Source organism: Oryza sativa, chromosome 12, assembly GCF_034140825.1.
Source record: "Oryza sativa Japonica Group chromosome 12, ASM3414082v1".
NCBI classification, from domain to species: Eukaryota; Viridiplantae; Streptophyta; class Magnoliopsida; order Poales; family Poaceae; genus Oryza; species Oryza sativa.
Window position 1 is genome coordinate 6,459,709 of NC_089046.1, and position 7,532 is coordinate 6,467,240.

The 7,532-nt window shown below is 37.9% G+C and overlaps 1 long non-coding RNA gene across 2 annotated transcripts; it reads right to left on the reverse strand.

Moving 5' to 3' along the window:
• Positions 1-322: 322 nt before the first annotated feature.
• Positions 323-4,646, reverse strand: LOC107279731 (uncharacterized). 2 transcript variants are annotated; one of them, XR_001542038.3, is made up of 3 exons: positions 2,775-4,646; positions 2,048-2,197; positions 323-827 (listed from the first exon to the last, which is right to left on the reverse strand). It is a non-coding gene; the product is annotated as an uncharacterized lncRNA (long non-coding RNA). The 2 variants fall into 2 exon arrangements; XR_010738639.1 differs by lacking the exon at positions 323-827 and adding an exon at positions 1,274-1,966.
• Positions 4,647-7,532: the final 2,886 nt, after the last annotated feature.

The following is a 7,532-nucleotide window of genomic DNA, read 5'->3' on the forward strand; positions in this document are numbered from 1 at the left end:
ATATATATATATGTATATGTATATATATATATATGTATATGTATATGTATATATATATATATATATATATATAAAATAGCAATAACAATATAGGTGCCGTGTAACGACGGGTTAATGGCTGGAATACCTAACACGGATGGATACCTCTCAAATTGTTCATCGTATCTTTCTTACAAGTCAGTCAAGCATGGGTGAATACATGATTTGCATTTATTTCTGTATTTATATATTTCGGAAAGTTTAATTTGTTCAGTCCATTGATCGGATGAGTTTTTCAGAGCATTTGATTTTCGAAAAGCTTAATTTGTTCAGTTCATCGATCGGATGGAAATTTTCACTTCATTTGATTTCCAGCACTAAAAAAGGCATGGGCTAGACAGGTAGTTAGGTACACTCATGTATTCACCAGTGCTTGACTGGCTAGAAAGAAAGATACGATGAACAATTTGAGAGGTATCCATCCGTGTTAGGTATATCCCATTGGACGACTTCGTGCCCATGCATATCCCAAAGAATAGTAGTGGGATTAGTTTAGATATTTCATTTATTTTTTCACCATGTATTTAGAATAGTAGTTGATCGAGTTGGAAATATTTCAGCATGTGTTTTTACTTTGTTTCAAATAACTTATGCAACTACCTGCCTCTATTCTCTCATTCTTTCTTCACTCCATGCATGCAGCCGTCTTTGAAATAGAAATAAATTTTCTTCCGATAATGCTCTTCGTCAGTCGACCGACGGGGGAGCAAAAAATCAGGCGCTCCCCCCGCGGCCCCGCCCCCGCGCGCGGTGATACTGTTCGGCCCCACCACAATACTTGCCCCCACCTGCAACAAATTAACCACATATTTTGGAAACCATCTATTAAAGGAATTTGGTTTATTTTTTATTCCACCAAAAATGTTTCACCTAGTGTACTCACAATGATTCACTATGTATAGATCTAATGTTGCAATGAACGAAACATTCCATTGCAACAAAAAAAACCCACATATTTTAGAACCCCCCTATTAAGGGAATTTTGTTTATTTTTTTATTCCACCGAAAAATGTTTCACCTAGTGTATTCACAATGTTTTATTATATATAGATCTAATGTTGCAGTGAACTGAAACATTATTTCGCTATTTGCTGAACATTGTTTTTATATAAGGTGAAACAACACCCGATTTAAACGAGTGAAACATTTTCGATATACTTAGTGAAACAATTCCGATATACTTGGTAGAACATCATGCAACATTTAAAAATAATTTAATAATAAGCTAAAAAAATTTTCGTCAGAATATATCCATGTGTGGTCTTGTTTTGAAGATTTAATTGTAATAAATTTAATGGTGCAATCGGATCATGATTTGGATAAGTAATTTAAGAGAAAAATCAGTTTAAAGTAGTTTTGCACGTAAATCGGACGCTGACGTCATGCTGACGTCAGCGCCCGATCTTCCTCGCTCTCCGTCGGGCGACCGACGCGGAGTTGCGTCCATTTTCTTCTAAACTAATTATTCAATCTATGTTTCGATCACACCATTATATTTGTTGTAATTAAATCTTTATAATAAGATATCATGTGATTATATTCAAATAGAAAAAATATATACATTTCAAACTATTAAAATTTATTGTTTCATACGCGAAAGCAATATGTTTCAACATGTGTTTTCTTTTTTTTTAAATGTTTCATTTGCTAACTTTTTTTCTCACCACGTATCTATCTAACTACCTATAGCTATACTAATTAGACACTTTAACGGAACTCTCATGTTAATTAGAAAGATCTGGTAATATCGTGACCGTAGTAGATTAATATCATAACAGCACGTGGACTCTTAGAAGCCCAACTGATCTTGCGTGCAAAAGCCCAACTAATCTTGCATCTTGAGTCTGGACCGTAATCTAATGGACTATGCTATAAGCACGTTTTAATCTTGGCAGCTGCCGTAGATATCGCGTATCAATCTCGATAGCTGGCCAGCAATCCGAACAAAAAAAATTAAGGTCTTCTTTCGTTAGTTCGTCATAGCTGTATATATATCGTATCGACTTACAGATGGCCGTGACTCCGATTCACACACCAGAGAAGGTTGCATTCACGATCGGCCGCAAGGGCATGCCGCATGGCTCCGGCGAGTTTTCATGCCAGCTTCAAGCCGTACGTACCTGCCAGACTTGATTCACCGTTGCGCTCGATACACCAACTGCATCTCAATATTATTAATTGTTAGTCCATAACTCCACACTAAGTATGATTCTATATTAATTAATTGCCACTCTATATAATTCGTAATTTTGGAATAATATGGAGAAACTATAATTGAGACTCCTAACAGAGAACAACTCGAATGATTACTAAATCAAATTTTAGTATTATTGAATCATAAAAATTATAATTGAGAGTCCAAAAGCTAGAGCAATTTGGTACTTATTAAACCAAAATTATAAATTAAAATTTGTCATATACTAAGTTGGTATTCCAAAATGAACTCATGTTGATACTCTCTAATTTTCAATTTTAAAACTATTAATTGAAGAAAAAAGAATTAAGATCAGAAATATTAGTAAGCATTACATGCTAATTTTTAACTAATATTTTTGTGACTATAAATAAACAGAATCATTCCACATTTGAACTTTAAAACAAATTTCGCATAAAACTTTCAAAAGTTAATAACGGACATTTTCAACATATGATGTTGTATTTTTAATATCTAACAAATAAATTAAAATAGCCCGTGCAATGCATGGGTTGGCGACTAGTATAACTTAATGTCTCACTCTTTAAGGTGTCCGTCTGAGAAAATCATCAATCTTTCATGTGGACCACATAAGGTCCGTCGCGAAGATGGATCTTCCAAGCACAGCTCCTTGTGTCGTCCGCTAGGGAAGATTGACATTTGCAGATGGACAGCCATGTCGCCCCTCCCACATGTTGCAGGCGGGACCGTTGGTGGCAACAATTATCTCCGCATAGAAATTTAGAAGCACCTTGTCTGTGAAAATCATTTTCTCAGTAGTGGGTCAACTGAAACATGGTACCGTCCAATTTTTTTTTTAAGGAAATCAGACGTCCGTTTATAGTTCCCTCCATGTAACTCATCATCTCTCTCATGCAATTCCATATCTAGTTCACGAAGGATGTGGCGGCGATAGAAATCTTCCCACCATATCTCAACTATTATAAAAATTGAAAATATTATTTTTTGCCAGTACTTTGGTACGTCATCCGTGTATCAGCCCGTTTTTAAGGTTGTTCACTTTTAGAAATATATATCCGTATTTGAGTCAGTTTTTAAGTTCTTCGCTTCTGAAAACTCACATGATTACTTAATACGAACAGACTCCTAACTGCAGCTCATAATTTTCTAAAAATATATATATCCAACCGAATTTCTACAGTAAATTTCACCTTAACTAAACTATATCTCTACTATTATAAAAATCAAAGATGTTTTTACCGGTATTTTGGTACGTCATCCGTGTATGAGTCGGTTTTTAAGTTCATTTGCTTTTGGAAATACATATTCGTATTTGAGTCGGTTTGTAAGATCGTACACTTTTGGTAATACAGAAGGAATCATATAAGAAATATATTTTAAAAAAAACTCGCATGCTAACTTGAGACGATCGAACTCCTAACTGCAGCTCATGATTAAATATATATATATATATATATATAAACCAATTAAAAGATTCGTATTTTTCCAATCGTCACCTCCTTTTCACCAGCGATTTTTCGTCAAAAAAACCATCCGTTTCGTCCGTCGTCCTTCATAGGAGTCGAGTCCGATTCCATCAAAAAAAAATCCCTCATCTTGATCCCCAAATAAATCAAACAACGAGACAACCAAAAACACTCATAGGATTCGAGTCCGATTCCTTAAAAAAAATCCCCCATCTTGATCCCCAAATGAATCAAACAATGAGACAACCAAAAACAATATAAAAGAGCAATTTTAATCCGAGTAGAGCTCATGAACTTGATCCCAATGTCCGATTCCACGAAAAAGAAACAAACTCGGGCGAAAAAAAAGGCGACCGGATCCGCCCTCGGCCGCTGCCATTGCCGCTGGATCCACCCGCGGCCGTCGCTGACGCCACCACCGCCGACTGCCGCCGGATCGCCCTCGGCCACCGCCACTGCCACCGGATCCACCCGACGCCACCACCTCCACCGAAGGCAGAAGAGAGGCGGCGGCTGTCACCGACACCACCACCACCGACTGCCGCCGGATCCGCCCTCGGCCGCTGCCACCGCCGTCGCCACTGCCACCGCCACCGCCGGATCCACCCATCGGAAGTAGTGGAGGGAGCCGCCGTGGCCGCTCACGGTGGGGAAGGCCGCGGCCGCCGCTAGCGGCCAGAGAGAGGACGAGATCCAGTCACCGGTGGAGGATCCGCGCAAGAGGGGAGCAAGGGAGATGATGGGATGCGTGTGGGAGGGGAAGAAGTCGTCGGTTCGCTCCCCGCCCACCTGCCTCGGTCGCCCGTCTGCCGCCTCGCTTTGCTCCAACCGTGGCTCTCCCGCCGGCTGCCACACCGCTGCGTTGCAGTCTTACAGAGAGGGAGAGGGAGAACAGAAACGATGGCTAGGAGAGAAAGAACGAGAGAGTGACACAGGGTGAGAGGATAATGATCTCCATCCAGGCCACCGCCCACCACACAATTCTCGCCTCAAGAAACCTGCACGCGGCATCTGACTCCCAGCAGTTTTTCATATTTACCCCTAATAGTATATTTTATCCTATACTTCAGTAAATACAAAATATTTCTAAAAATATCCCCAGATTAGTACTCACACATTGATATCCAGGACCTTGGCAGTTTTAATTTTACAAGACTGGACTGATGTACAAACTACCTTTTATAGCTCTGCGTATTGAGCTGACCATAGAAGTCATTAACCTCAAAAAATATATGTGTGTTATATATTTTGTGATTAACAAATTTTGTATATCTACATCTATATACCAATAAAAAAAATACATAAGGCTTCCAGGTATTTTTTTTACCGTCCTTTTTTTACGATTTTTTCCACCGTTTTTTGTCGCTTAAGTCAATTATTTTATTTTTGCATGTGGAACGGTGTACGCAACCCTAGAGTGTATGCGCGTCGATCTAGGTTGAAGATGGCAGCCTCGGATAGGATTGGGAGTATCAGCTCCCTTATGGTACATGGACAAGACTGTTTTCAGGAGGTTGAAGACGACAATTTATGCGAGTTGAGCCTGCAGTTCCACGTGTGGGCTGCAGGCCGAGCGGAGGAAGGTGATGGACTAGACGGGGCTGAAAAGAAATGATGTAATGGGCTTTCGAATTAAAACCAAGGAATGTGTAAAATTTATCGCAAACAATTTTACCCAGTGCAATGCACGTGCATTTTCCTACAAAAGCTTTAATTTGGATCACATGTTAAGCTATGCTTTTACTTTGGACCGGATAACATTTTCTTTGTTTGCATCTTGAACCACCTTCGCTGTTCATCTCTTTCATCCCCACCCAAAACCCGGCTAGCTGGGAACTAGAGGGGACGCACACGCTATTGGTGCTGAGTGGCTCAAGCTCAGACATTGCGTGAGCTCCATCCATGTTGCACCATGGTCAAGCCCGGCTTGCTCGGTTTGGTTCCGCTCCATCATAAGTGGAGCTGATTTTCCTATCTCTTTTTATAGGTACCAGTTTATTATAAAAACATTGGGGGAGGGAAATGAAATCTTGGGTTAGGGTTAAGGTTTGGCTGTAGATATTTATATAGGTTAGGATTAATCTGGACCGTCCATTCGATCGGACGGCTCCGGCTTACCCCGCTCGGGCCGTCGGACTATTGGGCCTCCAAATAGGCCCACAAGTTTGCGTAATCAGAGAAGGAGTTGTGGGACGTAAATTAGATTTTATTTACGAAAAGGACTGAAAATGGCCGAGAAATTGTGGTTTTTATTTACATTTTTATTTAAATAAATGCTAAAATGATGTTTGTGTTGTCAAATTAAGCTTCAAAAATTCCAATTAAAATTCAAAGAGTGTTATTAATCATTATTGATTCAATAAAAATTAAATCCAACCATATCATATTATTTCACGGCCTGCGGTGGGGAAATGCGCAGTTGCTGTCGGTGGGAGAGAAGGGGCATTGTTTATGTACAGAACTATCTCCTATAACTCCCATGGATCTATAAAATAACTATAATCATTATCTTAACATTAGTTTTTTTCTGTTGCAACGCACTATTGGATAATATTTTGAGAATTCGGTTAAAAACACACTATTTTTTATTTTTTTATTGGACAAATATTTTTAGTTTTAAAACACCGTAGCGAAGCACGGGCATTTTGCTAGTGTGTGTGTGTGTGTGTGTCTGTATATATATATATATATATATATATATATATATATATATATATATATATATATATAGGACACTCATATGGGGCACCATGGTGCCCGGGCACCATGGTATCTAATGCACAAAATCACTCAAATTTTTCAAAATTTTCAAATTGTGAGTATATACCTAGTTATAATAATTTGATTCATACCTATACTTATCAACAAAACAACTCAAATTTAACTTTATTTCACAATCCATGATTACATACCTAACTAATTATATGTATGGATGCTACATACCTAGAATCAAAATCTAACAAAAACAAGTTCAAATTCAGTTCAAACTTGCTTTAAACTAGTTAGTAAAGTAGGTAATGTTAATATCTAAGTAATTGAAAAAGTTTCATACTCATTTGAATTGGGTATATACTCAATTTTAACAATGGTGCCCGGGCACCATAGAGCACCAAACAAATTTAATATATATATATATATATCCAAGTGAACTCCCACAGTAATTTAATATATAGACTTCACCCGTTGTAATGTATGGGCATTTTTTTCTAGTAACAATAATAAAATTAAAATAATCTTCACCCGTTGCAATGCACGGGTATTTTCTCTAGTACACACATTAAAAAATGAAAAATATGTAGTTACTATAGACCAGTTTCTTCGTACTCACACAAACTACTACGTACACCTGATCCGTTCTGATGTCTATTTTATTGTTCTCACCAAACTTTTCAATGCAGTAACCTCAATACCATCCGTAAAAATTGGTAGTATTCTCAAAGCTAAATAGAAAAACATTAGAATATATGTATATTGACAAACCTAAGAAAAGGAAAATAAAGTAAAAGGTACTAGCTCGTTGGAGATCATCGATGAAGATAGCAAGCTTGTGTATTGTACTTCCTCCGTTTTACAATATAAGTCATTCTAGCATTTTCCACATATATGTCTAGATTCATTAGCATCAATATGAATATGAGAAATGCTAGAATGACTTACTTTGTGAAACGGAGAGAGTATATATATATATATGGTCGTTGATTGTGGAACTTAATAATTTAATATATGTTGTGACCAGCATATACCAGGGGTGTTCGCATGAACATCGAAAACAAAACACACGAGGTTACTGTGAAATATAGTTGGACCCAACCTTGTCACACACGCAACTAGAAAATTCTACCGGTTGTTGG